The sequence below is a fragment of the Musa acuminata genome, chromosome BXJ2-1, assembly GCF_036884655.1.
Source record: "Musa acuminata AAA Group cultivar baxijiao chromosome BXJ2-1, Cavendish_Baxijiao_AAA, whole genome shotgun sequence".
Lineage (NCBI taxonomy): Eukaryota > Viridiplantae > Streptophyta > Magnoliopsida > Zingiberales > Musaceae > Musa > Musa acuminata.
The window spans coordinates 24,601,834-24,616,649 of record NC_088338.1 but is presented as its reverse complement, the minus strand read 5'-3'; the positions used below and the strand labels follow the sequence as shown (position 1 = coordinate 24,616,649).

General features: G+C 52.5%; 2 non-coding genes and 22 pseudogenes across 2 annotated transcripts; all 24 read right to left on the bottom strand.

The window, feature by feature from the left end:
• Positions 1–1,461: 1,461 nt before the first annotated feature.
• On the bottom strand, positions 1,462–1,580 carry LOC135603396 (5S ribosomal RNA; annotated as a pseudogene).
• Positions 1,581–1,930: 350 nt separating this feature from the next.
• On the bottom strand, positions 1,931–2,049 carry LOC135602934 (5S ribosomal RNA; annotated as a pseudogene).
• Positions 2,050–2,399: 350 nt separating this feature from the next.
• On the bottom strand, positions 2,400–2,518 carry LOC135600686 (5S ribosomal RNA). Its single transcript, XR_010483002.1, has one exon. It is a non-coding gene; the product is annotated as a 5S ribosomal RNA (ribosomal RNA).
• A 350-nt stretch (positions 2,519–2,868) lies between these two features.
• LOC135603034 (5S ribosomal RNA) lies at positions 2,869–2,987 on the bottom strand (annotated as a pseudogene).
• A 350-nt stretch (positions 2,988–3,337) lies between these two features.
• Positions 3,338–3,456, bottom strand: LOC135603827 (5S ribosomal RNA; annotated as a pseudogene).
• Positions 3,457–3,806: 350 nt separating this feature from the next.
• On the bottom strand, positions 3,807–3,925 carry LOC135602933 (5S ribosomal RNA; annotated as a pseudogene).
• Positions 3,926–4,275: 350 nt separating this feature from the next.
• On the bottom strand, positions 4,276–4,394 carry LOC135601425 (5S ribosomal RNA). The gene has a single exon (XR_010483719.1). It is a non-coding gene; the product is annotated as a 5S ribosomal RNA (ribosomal RNA).
• A 350-nt stretch (positions 4,395–4,744) lies between these two features.
• On the bottom strand, positions 4,745–4,863 carry LOC135602932 (5S ribosomal RNA; annotated as a pseudogene).
• A 350-nt stretch (positions 4,864–5,213) lies between these two features.
• LOC135602931 (5S ribosomal RNA) lies at positions 5,214–5,332 on the bottom strand (annotated as a pseudogene).
• Positions 5,333–5,682: 350 nt separating this feature from the next.
• On the bottom strand, positions 5,683–5,801 carry LOC135604478 (5S ribosomal RNA; annotated as a pseudogene).
• Positions 5,802–6,151: 350 nt separating this feature from the next.
• On the bottom strand, positions 6,152–6,270 carry LOC135603645 (5S ribosomal RNA; annotated as a pseudogene).
• Positions 6,271–6,620: 350 nt separating this feature from the next.
• LOC135602191 (5S ribosomal RNA) lies at positions 6,621–6,739 on the bottom strand (annotated as a pseudogene).
• A 350-nt stretch (positions 6,740–7,089) lies between these two features.
• On the bottom strand, positions 7,090–7,208 carry LOC135604244 (5S ribosomal RNA; annotated as a pseudogene).
• Positions 7,209–7,558: 350 nt separating this feature from the next.
• On the bottom strand, positions 7,559–7,677 carry LOC135603785 (5S ribosomal RNA; annotated as a pseudogene).
• Positions 7,678–8,027: 350 nt separating this feature from the next.
• Positions 8,028–8,146, bottom strand: LOC135604527 (5S ribosomal RNA; annotated as a pseudogene).
• Positions 8,147–8,496: 350 nt separating this feature from the next.
• LOC135599324 (5S ribosomal RNA) lies at positions 8,497–8,616 on the bottom strand (annotated as a pseudogene).
• A 350-nt stretch (positions 8,617–8,966) lies between these two features.
• Positions 8,967–9,085, bottom strand: LOC135604320 (5S ribosomal RNA; annotated as a pseudogene).
• A 350-nt stretch (positions 9,086–9,435) lies between these two features.
• Positions 9,436–9,554, bottom strand: LOC135602539 (5S ribosomal RNA; annotated as a pseudogene).
• A 350-nt stretch (positions 9,555–9,904) lies between these two features.
• Positions 9,905–10,023, bottom strand: LOC135602213 (5S ribosomal RNA; annotated as a pseudogene).
• A 350-nt stretch (positions 10,024–10,373) lies between these two features.
• Positions 10,374–10,492, bottom strand: LOC135602139 (5S ribosomal RNA; annotated as a pseudogene).
• Positions 10,493–10,842: 350 nt separating this feature from the next.
• On the bottom strand, positions 10,843–10,961 carry LOC135604262 (5S ribosomal RNA; annotated as a pseudogene).
• Positions 10,962–11,311: 350 nt separating this feature from the next.
• Positions 11,312–11,430, bottom strand: LOC135602930 (5S ribosomal RNA; annotated as a pseudogene).
• A 350-nt stretch (positions 11,431–11,780) lies between these two features.
• LOC135599376 (5S ribosomal RNA) lies at positions 11,781–11,899 on the bottom strand (annotated as a pseudogene).
• A 350-nt stretch (positions 11,900–12,249) lies between these two features.
• LOC135602731 (5S ribosomal RNA) lies at positions 12,250–12,368 on the bottom strand (annotated as a pseudogene).
• Between the last annotated feature and the right edge of the window lie 2,448 nt (positions 12,369–14,816).

The window sequence follows — 14,816 nt, the reverse complement described above, 5'->3', positions numbered from 1 at the left end:
TCTGGATATCATATCAAACATACAGAAGGTGTAGTGGGATCTCAGTCAGAATGTGATTCATCCATTTCTGAATGACCACCTGACAAAAGTCTCCCACGTCTGGGAGCTCCATCCACCCACGTCTAGGTGAAGTCAAAGGGGGCCGGCAGTGCAACGCAGGCTCTAAGCAATATCCCACATAGCGGGACCCCATAAAGCGGGCAAATAAGCGCATACCAGAATATCCCACATAGCGGGACCCCACAAAGCGGGCAAATCAGCGCATACCCTTTACCATTTCTGGCAAAGGTCCAGACAATCCCACACACCAGAGTACAAAAGGGCAGTTTCAACAATAAGTAGCTTATATCGGAAGCACACGCGGAACAACAAAGCGTACATGTGCCTTTACGAGTCAATCCGAAGTAAGCAATAATCTTTCACAAGTATATTCAGATTTGAAAGGAATTGAAAGCAAGGACACATATGGAATCCAAGCAATCATATATAACTCAATTCAATAAGAAGATTTGATGAATTCAATGTCCAAAGGAATGAAACTAGAATAGGCACATATCGAAAGCAAATGCGGAACAATAGGATATACATGTGCCTATATGAGTCAATACGATATAGCATAAACGTTACACAACAGTTTTCAAGAATGCAATAATTTTAAGGACAAGAGCATACAAGAATTCAAAGCAGTAATATAAAGCTCAATTGAATGAGAAAGCTAAAGGATATCAATTTTCAAAGGAATGAAACCAGAATATGAGAAATCGACCAAAGCTCGATTTCTGGCAGAATACAGAAGGCACATTGAACAAATGATTCAAACTATCAATCGTGCTCCAATTTACTCAGAAATAATCATTGGATTATACTTTCAGATAAGACAGGCTTCATATGAATTGAGCTGTCCAACAGAGAGAGTTACAAATGATTTGGTAAGCAAGAGTCGTAGAACAAAATCTCTGTTGGCAGAATTCATAATGTCAGATTCAACAGATAACTGGCCAGGTGTTTGGATTCCAAATCTTTCAATCCATATATCAAAGAAAGGTCTACAAGTTTAGTTTCCAATGAAATCACTTTTGAACAAATCAGAGTTTCCAACAAAGACTAATAGGCAGCTCGGTATCAAAAGGTCAGAATCTCAAAAGTCGCGGTCGGCGCATCAACGTCCGGAGCCTCTTGCCCGTCACGAAACCGTCGTCGCTTTCTCGAACGTTCACGAAATCCCTATTGCAAGCCCTCTCCGAGCCCTAGCCCGACGACTGTGTATCGGTCACGGCAAGCGCGTGCCGAAACCATCGGCACTTTCTAGAACGATCTCGGAATCGCTATTGCGACCCCAATCCGGAAAGCTCTCTCCGAGCCCCTCGATACTGACTGCGTAGCGGTCACAGCAAATTTCCAGCCCCAAAACAATCGTCTCGGAGCTCTACGGGGGATGTTTCGTATCCCAGGATGCAAAAAGGAGTGCAACACGATGACTTCCCAGGGGGTCACCCATCGTAGTACTACTCTGGCCCAAGCACGCTTAACTTCGGTGTTTTGATGGGATCCGGTGATTTAGTGCGGCCATTATCGCACCCATTTCGCGAGCTTCGTCCCTCGCCTATGTGCACGTCGCGGTCGGCGCATCAACGTCCGGAGCCTCTTGCCAGTCACGAAACCGTCGTCGGTTTCTCGAACGTTCACGAAATCCCTATTGCAAGCCCTCTCCGAGCCCTAGCCCGACGACTGTGTATCGGTAACGGCAAGCGCATCCCGAAACCATCGGCACTTTCTAGAACGATCTCAGAATCGCTATTGCGACCCCAATCCGGAAAGCTCTCTCCGAGCCCCTCGATACTGACTGCGTAGCGGTCACAGCAAATTTCCAGCCCCAAAACAATCGTCTCGGAGCTCTACGGGAGATGTTTCGTATCCCGGGATGCAAAAAGGAGTGCAACACGATGACTTCCCAGGGGGTCACCCATCGTAGTACTACTCTGGCCCAAGCACGCTTAACTTCGGTGTTTTGATGGGATCCGGTGATTTAGTGCTGCCATTATCGCACCCCTTTCGCGAGCTTCGTCCCTCGCCTATGTGCACGTCGCGGTCGGCGCATCAACGTCCGGAGCCTCTTGCCCGTCACGAAACCGTCGTCGCTTTCTCGAACGTTCACGAAATCCCTATTGCAAGCCATCTCCGAGCCCTAGCCCGACGACTGTGTATCGGTCACGGCAAGCGCGTGCCGAAACCATCGGCACTTTCTAGAACGATCTCGGAATCGCTATTGCGACCCCAATACGGAAAGCTATCTCCGAGCCCCTCGATACTGACTACGTAGCGGTCACAGCAAATTTCCAGCCCCAAAACAATCGTCTCGGAGCTCTACGGGAGATGTTTCGTATCCCGGGATGCAAAAAGGAGTGCAACACGAAGACTTCCCAGGGGGTCACCCATCGTAGTACTACTCTGGCCCAAGCACGCTTAACTTCGGTGTTTTGATAGGAACCGGTGATTTAGTGCTGGCATTATCGCACCCGTTTCCCGTGCTTCGTCCCTCGCCTATGTGTACGTCGCGGTCGGCGCGTCAACGTCCGGAGCCTCTTGCCCGTCACGAAAACGTCGTCGCTTTCTCGAACGTTCACGAAATCCCAATTGCAAGCTCTCTCCGAGCCCTAGCCCGACGACTGCGTATCGGTCACGACAAGCGCGTTCCGAAATCATCGGCACTTTCTAGAACGATCTCGGAATCGCTATTGCGACCCCAATCCGGAAAGCTCTCTCCGAGCCCCTCGATACTGACAGCGTAGCGGTCACAGCAAATTTCCAGCCCCAAAACAATCGTCTCGGAGCTCTACGGGAGATGTTTCGTATCCCGGGATGCAAAAAGGAGTGCAACAAGAGGACTTCCCAGGGGGTCACCCATCGTAGTACTACTCTGGCCCAAGCACGCTTAACTTCGGTGTTTTGATGGGATCCGGTGATTTAGTGCTGCCATTATCGCACCCGTTTCCCGTGCTTCGTCCCTCGCCTATGTGCACGTCGCGGTAGGCGCATCAACGTCCGGAGCCTCTTGCCCGTCACGAAACCGTCGTCGCTTTCTTGAACGTTCACGAAATCCCTATTGCAAGCCCTCTCCGAGCACTAGCCCGACGACTGTGTATCGGTCACGGCAAGCGCGTGCCGAAACCATCGGCACTTTCTAGAACGATCTCGGAATCGCTATTGCGACCCCAATCCGGAAAGCTCTCTGCGAGCCCCTCGATACTGACTACGTAGCGGTCACAGCAAATTTCCAGCCCCAAAACAATCGTCTCGGAGCTCTACGGGAGATGTTTCGTATCCCGGGATGCAAAAAGGAGTGCAACACGATGACTTCCCAGGGGGTCACCCATCGTAGTACTACTCTGGCCCAAGCACGCTTAACTTCGGTGTGTTGATGGGATCCGGTGATTTAGTGCTGCCATTATCGCACCCGTTTCGCGAGCTTCGTCCCTCGCCTATGTGCACGTCGCGGTCGGTGCATCAACGTCCGGAGCCTCTTGCCCGTCACGAAACCGTCGTCGCTTTCTTGAACGTTCACGAAATCCCTATTGCAAGCCCTCTCCGAGCACTAGCCCGACGACTGTGTATCGGTCACGGCAAGCGCGTGCCGAAACCATCAGCACTTTCTAGAACGATCTCGGAATCGCTATTGCGACCCCAATCCGGAAAGCTCTCTGCGAGCCCCTCGATACTGACTACGTAGCGGTCACAGCAAATTTCCAGCCCCAAAACAATCGTCTCGGAGCTCTACAGGAGATGTTTCGTATCCCGGGATGGAAAAAGGAGTGCAACACGATGACTTCCCAGGGGGTCACCCATCGTAGTACTACTCTGGCCCAAGCACGCTTAACTTCGGTGTTTTGATGGGATCCGGTGATTTAGTGCTGCCATTATCGCACCCGTTTCCCGTGCTTCGTTCCTCGCCTATGTGCACGTCGCGGTCGGCGCATCAACGTCCGGAGCCTCTTGCCCGTCACGAAACCGTCGTCACTTTCTCAAACGTTCACGAAATCCCTATTGCAAGCCCTCTCCGAGCCCTAGCCCGACGACTGTGTATCGGTCACGGCAAGCGTGTGCCGAAACCAACGGCACTTTCTAGAACGATCTTGGAATCGCTATTGCGACCCCAATCCGGAAAGCTCTCTCCGAGCCCCTCGATACTGACTACTTAGCGGTCACAGCAAACTTCCAGCCCCAAAACAATCGTCTCGGAGCTCTACGGGAGATGTTTCGTATCCCGGGATGCAAAAAGGAGTGCAACACGAGGACTTCCCAGGGGGTCACCCATCGTAGTACTACTCTGGCCCAAGCACGCTTAACTTCGGTGTTTTGATGGGATCCGGTGATTTAGTGCTGCCATTATCGCACCCGTTTCCCGTGCTTCGTCCCTCGCCTATGTGCACGTCGCGGTCGGCGCATCAACGTCCAGAGCCTCTTGCCCGTCACGAAACCGTCGTCGCTTTCTTGAACGTTCACGAAATCCCTATTGCAAGCCCTCTCCGAGCACTAGCCCGACGACTGTGTATCGGTAACGGCAAGCGCGTGCCGAAACCATCGGCACTTTCTAGAACGATCTCGGAATCGCTATTGTGACCCCAATCCGGAAAGCTCTCTGCGAGCCCCTCGATACTGACTACGTAGCGGTCACAGCAAATTTCCAGCCCCAAAACAATCGTCTCGGAGCTCTACGGGAGATGTTTCGTATCCCGGGATGCAAAAAGGAGTGCAACACGATGACTTCCCAGGGGGTCACCCATCGTAGTACTACTCTGGCCCAAGCACGCTTAACTTCGGTGTTTTGATGGGATCCGGTGATTTAGTGCTGCCATTATCGCACCCATTTCCCAAGCTTCGTTCCTCGCCTATGTGCACGTCGCGGTCGGCGCATCAACGTCCGGAGCCTCTTGCCCGTCACGAAACCGTCGTCGCTTTCTCGAACGTTCACGAAATCCCTATTGCAAGCCCTCTCCGAGCCCTAGCCCGACGACTGTGTATCGGTCACGGCAAGCGTGTGCCGAAACCATCGGCACTTTCTAGAACGATCTCGGAATCGCTATTGCGACCCCAATCCGGAAAGCTCTCTCCGAGCCCCTCGATACTGACTACTTAGCGGTCACAGCAAATTTCCAGCCCCAAAACAATCGTCTCGGAGCTCTACAGGAGATGTTTCGTATCCCGGGATGCAAAAAGGAGTGCAACACGATGACTTCCCAGGGGGTCACCCATCGTAGTACTACTCTGGCCCAAGCACGCTTAACTTCGGTGTTTTGATGGGATCCGGTGATTTAGTGCTGCCATTATCGCACCCGTTTCGCGAGCTTCGTCCCTCGCCTATGTGCACGTCGCGGTCGGTGCATCAACGTCCGGAGCCTTTTGCCCGTCACGAAACCGTCGTCGCTTTCTCGAACATTCACGAAATCCCTATTGCAAGCCCTCTCCGAGCCCTAGCCCGACGACTGTGTATCGGTCACGGCAAGCGCGTGCCGAAACCATCGGCACTTTCTAGAACGATCTCGGAATCGCTATTGCGACCCCAATCCGGAAAGCTCTCTCCGAGCACCTCGATACTGACTACGTAGCGGTCACAGCAAATTTGCAGCCCCAAAACAATCGTCTCGGAGCTCTACGGGAGATGTTTCGTATCCCGGGATGCAAAAAGGAGTGCAACACGATGATTTCCCAGGGGGTCACCCATCGTAGTACTACTCTGTCCCAAGCACGCTTAACTTCGGTGTTTTCAAGGGATCCGGTGATTTAGTGCTGCCATTATCGCACCCGTTTCGCGAGCTTCGTCCCTCGCCTTTGTGCACGTCGCGGTCGGCGCATCAACGTCCGGAGCCTCTTGCCCGTCACGAAACCGTCGTCGCTTTCTCGAACGTTCACGAAATCCCTATTGCAAGCCCTCACCGAGCCCTAGCCCGACGACTGTGTATCGGTCATGGCAAGCGCGTGCCGAAACCATCGGCACTTTCTAGAACGATCTCGGAATCGCTATTGCGACCACAATCCGGAAAGCACTCTCCGAGCCCCTCGATACTGACTACGTAGCGGTCACAGCAAATTTCCAGCCCCAAAAAAATCGTCTCGGAGCTCTACGGGAGATGTTTCGTATCCCGGGATGCAAAAAGGAGTGCAACACGAAGACTTCCCAGGGGGTCACCCATAATAGTACTACTCTGGCCCAAGCACGCTTAACTTTGGTGTTTTGATGGGATCCGGTGATTTAGTGCTGCCATTATCGCACCCCTTTCGCGAGCTTCGTCCCTCGCCTATGTGCACGTCGCGGTCGGCGCATCAACGTCCGGAGCCTCTTGCCCGTCACGAAACCGTCGTCGCTTTCTCGAACGTTCACGAAATCCCTATTGCAAGCCCTCTCCGAGCCCTAGCCCGACGACTGTGTATCGGTCACGGCAAGCGCGTGCCGAAACCATCGGCACTTTCTAGAACGATCTCGGAATCGCTATTGTGACCCCAATCCGGAAAGCTCTCTCCGAGCCCCTCGATACTGACTACGTATAGGTCACAGCAAATTTCCAGCCCCAAAACAATCGTCTCGGAGCTCTACGGGAGATGTTTCGTATCCCGGGATGCAAAAAGGAGTGCAAAACGAGGACTTCCCAGGGGGTCACCCATCGTAGTACTACTCTGGCCCAAGCACGCTTAACTTCGGTGTTTTGATGGGATCCGGTGATTTAGTGCTGCCATTATCGCACCCGATTCGCGAGCTTCGTCCCTCGCCTATGTGCAGGTCGCGGTCGGCGCATCAACGTCCGGAGCCTCTTGCCCGTTACGAATCCGTCGTCGCTTTCTCGAACGTTCACGAAATCCCTATTGCAAGCTCTCTCCGAGCCCTGGCCCGACGACTGCGTATCGGTCACGGCAAGCGCGTGCCGAAACCATCGGCACTTTCTAGAACGATCTCGGAATCGCTATTGCGACCCCAATCCGGAAAGCTCTCTCCGAGCCCCTCGATACTGACTGCGTAGCGGTCACAGCAAATTTCCAGCCCCAAAACAATCGTCTCGGAGCTCTACGGTAGGTGTTTCGTATCCCGAGATGCAAAAAGGAGTGCAACACGAAGACTTCCTAGGGGATCACCCATCGTAGTACTACTCTGGCCCAAGCACGCTTAACTTCGGTGTTTTGATAGGATCTGGTGATTTAGTACTGGCATTATCGCACCCGTTTCCCGTGCTTCGTCCCTCGCCTATGTGTACGTCGCGGTCGGCGCGTCAACGTCCGGAGCCTCTTGCCCGTCACGAAACCGTCCTCGCTTTCTCGAACGTTCACGAAATCCCTATTGCAAGCTCTCTCCGAGCCCTAGCCCGACGACTGCGTATCGGTCACGGCAAGCGCGTGCCGAAATCATCGGCACTTTCTAGAACGATCTCGGAATCGCTATTGCGACCCCAATCCGGAAAGCTCTCTCCGAGCCCCTCGATACTGACTGCGTAGCGGTCACAGCAAATTCCCAGCCCCAAAACAATCGTCTCGGAGCTCTACGGGAAATGTTTCGTATCCCGGGATGCAAAAAGGAGTGCAACACGATGACTTCCCAGGGGATCACCCATCGTAGTACTACTTTGGCCCAAGCACGCTTAACTTCGGTGTTTTGATGGGATCCGGTGATTTAGTGCTGCCATTATCGCACCCGTTTCGCGAGCTTCGTCCCTCGCCTATGTGCACGTCGCGGTCGGCGCATCAACGTCCGGAGCCTCTTGCCGGTCACGAAACCGTCGTCGCTTTCTTGAACGTTCACGAAATCCCTATTGCAAGCCCTCTCCGAGCCCTAGCCCGACGATTGTGTATCGGTCACGGCAAGCGCGTGCCGAAACCATCGGCACTTTCTAGAACGATCTCGGAATCGCTATTGCGACCCCAATCCGGAAAGCTCTCTCCGAGCCCCTCGATACTGACAGCGTAGCGGTCACAGCAAATTTCCAGCCCCAAAACAATCGTCTCGGAGCTCTACGGGAGATGTTTCGTATCCCGGGATGCAAAAAAGAGTGCAACACGATGACTTCCCAGGGGGTCACCCTACGTAGTACTACTCTAGCCCAAGCACGCTTAACTTCGGTGTTTTGATTGGATCCGGTGATTTAGTGCTGCCATTATCGCACCCGTTTCGCGAGCTTCGTCCCTCGCCTATGTGCACGTCGTGGTCGGCGCATCAACGTCCGGAGCCTCTTGCCCGTCACGAAACCGTCGTCGCTTTCTCGAACGTTCACGAAATCCCTATCGCAAGCCCTCTCCGAGCCCTAGCCCGACGACTGTGTATCGGTCACGGCAAGCGCGTGCCGAAATCATCGGCACTTTCTAGAACGATCTCGGAATCGCTATTGCGACCCCAATCCGGAAAGCTCTCTCCGAGCCCCACGATACTGACTGCATAGTGGTCACAGCAAATTTTCAGCCCCAAAACAATCGTCTCGGAGCTCTACGGGAGATGTTTCGTATCCCGAGATGCAAAAAGGGGTGCAAACAAGATGACTTCCCAGGGGGTCACCCATCGTAGTACTACTCTGGCCCAAGCGCGCTTAACTTCGATGTTTTGATGGGATCCGGTGATTTAGTGCTGCCATTATCGCACCCGTTTCGCGAGCTTCGTCCCTCGCCTATGTGCACGTCGCGGTCGGCGCATCAACGTCCGGAGCCTCTTGCGCATCACGAAACCGTCGTCGCTTTCTCGAACGTTCACGAAATCCCTATTGCAAGCCCTCTCCGAGCCCTAGCCCGACGATTGTGTATCGGTCAGGGCAAGCGCGTGCCGAAACCATCGGCACTTTCTAGAACGATCTCGGAATCGCTATTGCGACCCCAATCCGGAAAGCTCTCTCCGAGCCCCTCGATATTGACTGCGTAGCGATCACAGCAAATTTCCAGCCCCAAAACAATCGTCTCGGAGCTCTACGGGAGATGTTTCGTATACCGGGATGCAAAAAGGAGTGCAACACGATGACTTCCCAGGGGGTCACCCTACGTAGTACTACTCTGGCCCAAGCACGCTTAACTTCGGTGTTTTGATGGGATCCGGTGATTTAGTGCTGCCATTATCGCACCTGTTTCGCGAGCTTCGTCCCTCGCCTATGTACACGTCGCGGTCGGCGCATCAATGTCCGGAGCCTCTTGCCCGTCACGAAACCGTCGTCGCTTTCTCGAACGTTCATGAAATCCCTATTGCAAGCCCTCTCCGAGCCCTAGCCCGACGACTGTGTATCGGTCACGGCAAGCGCGTGCCGAAACCATCGGCACTTTCTAGAACGATCTCGGAATCGCTATTGCGACACCAATCCGGAAAGATCTCTCCGAGCCCCTCGAAACTGACCGCGTAGCGGTCACAGCAAATTTCCAGCCCCAAAACAATCGTCTCGGAGCTCTACGGGAGATGTTTCGTATCCCGGGATGCAAAAAGGAGTGCAACACGAAGACTTCCCAGGGGGTCACCCATCGTAGTACTACTTTGGCCCAAGCACGCTTAACTTTGGTGTTTTGATGGGATCCGGTGATTTAGTGCTGCCATTATCGCACCCGTTTCGCGAGCTTCGTCCCTCGCCTATGTGCACGTCGCGTTCGGCGCATCAACGTCCGGAGCCTCTTGCCCGTCACGAAACCGTCGTCGCTTTCTCGAACGTTCACGAAATCCCTATTGCAAGCTCTCTCCGAGCCCTAGCCCGACGACTGCGTATCGGTCACGGCAAGCGCGTGCCGAAACCATCGGCGCTTTCTAGAACGATCTCGGAATCGCTATTGCGACCCCAATCCGGAAAGCTCTCTCCGAGCCCCTCGATACTGACTGCGTAGCGGGGATAGCAAATTTCCAGCCCCAAAACAATCGTCTCGGAGCTCTACGGGAGATGTTTCGTATCCCGGGATGCAAAAAGGAGTGCAACACGAGGACTTCCCAGGGGGTCACCCATCGTAGTACTACTCTGGCCCAAGCACGCTTAACTTCAGTGTTTTGATGGGATCCGGTGATTTAGTGCTGCCATTATCGCACCCGTTTCGCGAGCTTCGTCCCTCGCCTATGTGCACGTCGCGGTCGGCGCATCAACGTCCGGAGCCTCTTGCCCGTTACGAATCCGTCGTCGCTTTCTCGAACGTTCACGAAATCCCTATTGCAAGCTCTCTCCGAGCCCTGGCCCGACGACTGCGTATCGGTCACGGCAAGCGCGTGCCGAAACCATCGGCACTTTCTAGAACGATCTCGGAATCGCTATTGCGACCCCAATCCGGAAAGCTCTCTCCGAGCCCCTCGATACTGACTGCATAGCGGTGATACCAAATTTCCAGCCCCAAAACAATCGTCTCGGAGCTCTACGGGAGATGTTTCGTATCCCGGGATGCAAAAAGGAGTGCAACACGAGGACTTCCTAGGGGGTCACCCATCGTAGTACTACTCTGGCCCAAGCACGCTTAACTTCGGTGTTTTGATGGGATCCGGTGATTTAGTGCTGCCATTATCGCACCCGTTTCGCGAGCTTCGTCCCTCGCCTATGTGCACGTCGCGGTCGGCGCATCAACGTCCGGAGCCTCTTGCCCGTCACGAAACCGTCGTCGCTTTCTCGAACGTTAACGAAATCCCTATTGCAAGCCCTCTCCGAGCCCTAGCCCGACGATTGTGTATCGGTCACGGCAAGCGCGTGCCGAAACCATCGGCACTTTCTAGAACAATCTCGGATTCGCTATTGCGACCCCAATCCGGAAAGCTCTTTCCGAGCCCTTCGATACTGACTGCATAGTGGTCACAGGAAATTTCCAGCCCCAAAACAATCGTCTCGGAGCTCTACGGGAGATGTTTCGTATCCCGGGATGCAAAAAGGAGTGCAACACGAAGACTTCCCAGGGGGTCAGCCATCGTAGTATTACTCTGGCCCAAGCACGCTTAACTTCGGTGTTTTGATGGGATCCGGTGATTTAGTGCTGCCATTATCACACCCGTTTCGCGAGCTTCGTCCCTCGCCTATGTGCACGTCGCGTTCGGCGCATCAACGTCCGGAGCCTCTTGCCCGTCACGAAACCGTCGTCGCTTTCTCGAACGTTCACGAAATCCCTATTGCAAGCTCTCTCCGAGCCCTAGCCCGACGACTGCGTATCGGTCACGGCAAGCGCGTGCCGAAACCATCGGCACTTTCTAGAACGATCTCGGAATCGCTATTGCGACCCCAATCCGTAAAGCTCTCTCCGAGCCCCTCGATACTGACTGCGTAGCGGTGATAGCAAATTTCCAGCCCCAAAACAATCGTCTCGGAGCTCTACGGGAGATGTTTCGTATCCCGGGATGCAAAAAGGAGTGCAACACGATGACTTCCCAGGGGGTCACCCATCGTAGTACTACTCTGGCCCAAGCACGCTTAACTTCGGTGTTTTGATGGGATCCGGTGATTTAGTGCTGCCATTATCGCACCCGTTTCGCGAGCTTCGTCCCTCGCCTATGTGCACGTCGCGGTCGGCGCATCAACGTCCGGAGCCTCTTGCCCGTCACGAAACCGTCATCGCTTTCTCGAACGTTCACGAAATCCCTATTGCAAGCCCTCTCCGAGCCCTAGCCCGACGACTGTGTATCGGTCACGGCAAGCGCGTGCCGAAACCATCGGCACTTTCTAGAATGATCTCGGAATCGCTATTGCGACCCCAATCCGGAAAGCTCTCTCCGAGCCCCTCGATACTGACTGCATAGTGGTCACAGGAAATTTCCAGCCCCAAAACAATCGTCTCGGAGCTCTACGGGAGATGTTTCGTATCCCGGGATGCAAAAAGGAGTGCAACACGAAGACTTCCCAGGGGGTAAGCCATCGTAGTATTACTCTGGCCCAAGAACGCTTAACTTCGGTGTTTTGATGGGATCCGGTGATTTAGTGCTACCATTATCGCACCCGTTTCGCGAGCTTCGTCCCTCGCCTATGTGCACGTCGCGTTCGGCGCATCAACGTCCGGAGCCTCTTGCCCGTCACGAAACCGTCGTCGCTTTCTCGAACGTTCACGAAATCCCTATTGCAAGCTCTCTCTGAGCCCTAGCCCGACGACTGCGTATCGGTCACGGCAAGCGCGTGCCGAAACCATCGGCGCTTTCTAGAACGATCTCGGAATCGCTATTGCGACCCCAATCCGGAAAGCTCTCTCCGAGCCCCTCGATACTGACTGCGTAGCGGGGATAGCAAATTTCCAGCCCCAAAACAATCGTCTCGGAGCTCTACGGGAGATGTTTCGTATCCCGGGATGCAAAAAGGAGTGCAACACGATGACTTCCCAGGGGGTCACCCATCGTAGTACTACTCTAGCCCAAGCACGCTTAACTTCGGTGTTTTGATGGGATCCGGTGATTTAGTGCTGCCATTATCGCACCCGTTTCAAGAGCTTCGTCCCTCGCCTATGTGCACGTCGCGGTCGGCGCATTAACGTCCAGAGCCTCTTGCCCGTCAGGAAACCGTCGTCGCTTTCTCGAACGTTCACGAAATCCCTATTGCAAGCACTCTCCGAGCCCTAGCCCAACGACTGCGTATCGGTCACGGCAAGCGCGTGCCGAAACCATCGGCACTTTCTAGAACGATCTCGGAATCGCTATTGCGACCCCAATCCGGAAAGCTCTCTCCGAGCCCCTCGATACTGACTGCGTAGCGGTGATACCAAATTTCCAGCCCCAAAACAATCGTCTCGGAGCTCTACGGGAGATGTTTCGTATCCCAGGGATGCAAAAAGGAGTGCAACACGAAGACTTCCCAGGGGGTCACCCATCGTAGTATGTTAGAACCCTTGCAGATTCTAAACTTGGGGTTGATCTCTTTAGGGGATCGGCTTCCTTGGAACTCTATAGGGGTTCCTCCCTCCAAGTTGCTGCTCAAAGGCTGCAGAAAAGATTCATCTATTGCTTGAGAAAAGAGGAGGAATACATTGCTATTTATAGGGCTTCTAAACCCTAACTCCTAATAGGACTCCTACTTAAGACTCTTACTTCTAACCAACTCCTAATAGGACTCCTACTCAAGACTCCTATTCCCTTACAACTCCTAATTCTTCTCTAAGAAAAAACCTCCTACATGAATGTCCCTCTCAATTAGGACTCTCCTAACTAGAGTCCTAACAGAATGTCCCTCTCAATTAGGACTCTCCTAGCTAGAGTCCTAACAGAATGTCCCTCTCAATTAGGACTCTCCTAGCTAAAGTCCTAACAGTTTTACATGAATGTCCCTCTCAATTAGGACTCTCCAAGCTAGAGTCCTAACAGACCCGCCCTCTTCAAATCAGCCTTGTCCTCGAGGCTGATGATTCATGAATTCTGGGAATTTGATCTTCAAGTCGTCATAGTTCTCCCAAGTGGCATCTTCTTTTGGTAGGTTCGCCCACTGTATTAGCACTTCATTAGTGGGTCGTCGTCGTCGAGTCACGATCCGTCGATCAATAATGGCACTTGGCTGGGTCTGGAGTTCTCTTTGGGTAGTCATATTTGGTGGGTGGCTTTGGGCTGTCTCCAAGCACCTGTTTAAAACTTCCGGTTGGCTGTTGGTTTGTGGGTGATATGTCGTACTCCTTTTCAATTTAGTACCCTGCATATAGAATAACTTTGTCCAAAATCTGCTATTGAAGATGCAAGTAGAATTTGTCACAAGCACAATGCGTCCCTTATAGTGTAATTCTTTTGAGTCCCAATTGTAATGAGCCATGGGGCTTGGTGCTTCCTCCAATTTTTTTATAATCTTACTAGTATCTGAATCTTCTTTCCATTCCATCTTAATATCCTCAAGGAAGTCGTTGGTCGGAAGTGAAACGGTCAAAACTTCAACTTGCTCGAGTAGCTGCGAAAGCGCATCTGCAAGAACATTCTCTTTCCCCTTTTTGTAAGTTATTTCAAAATCAAATCCAAGAAGTTTTGTTACCCATTTTTGCTGCTCGGGGGAAGATATCTTCTGTTCCAAGAGATATTTTAGGCTTTTATGGTCGGTCTTGATTTGAAAGTATCGCCTGATCAAGTACAATCTCCACCTCGTTGCTGCGCGCACAATGGCGAGCATCTCCTTATCATATGTTGACATATTTTGATCGGAGGGAGATAATGCCTTACTAGTGTATGCGAGTGGTCGACCATCTTGCATGAGAATGGCTCCAATTCTGACTCCAGATGTGTCGGCCTCAATAATGAAGGGTCGGTTGAAATCTGGTAGTGTTAGCACCGGCGTCGTCGTCATGGCTGCCTTAAGTTTGTCGAAGGCAGCGGAGGCTCTGTCCAACCATTGGAAGACATTTTTTTCTAGTAAGGAAGTAAGTGGTGCACTGATCTTTTCATAGTTTTTCACGAACTTGCGGTAGTAGCCTGTTAAACCCAGAAAGCCATGTAGCAATTTTATGTTTCTCGAGGTCGGCCAGTTTTGCATTGCTCCAATTTTGAAGGGGTCCACTGCCACACCTTCCTCTGATATGATATGCCCAAGATATTCCACCTTTTGTTGAAGAAAGCAAAAATTTGTGGTTGTTGTGTGTTCAAAAGGTGGTTTTCCGTATGTCTTCTTCGCATGCTCGTATTTGATGATACCCGGATCAAAGGTCCAGCTTTGTAAAGATTTGTGCTCTCTTTCATCTAGCAATTCATCTACTATTGGAATAAAGTATTTGTCCTTGATGATTATGCCATTGAGAGCTCGGTAATCAACACATATTCGCCTTGTTCCGTCCTTCTTGCGTACAAGTAGCACCGGCAAAGAGTAGAGGTTGCAACTTGGCCGAATAACTCCTGTTTCGAGCATCTCTTTTATAATCCTTTCTATTTCATCCTTCTGGAGATGTGGATACTGATATGGCTG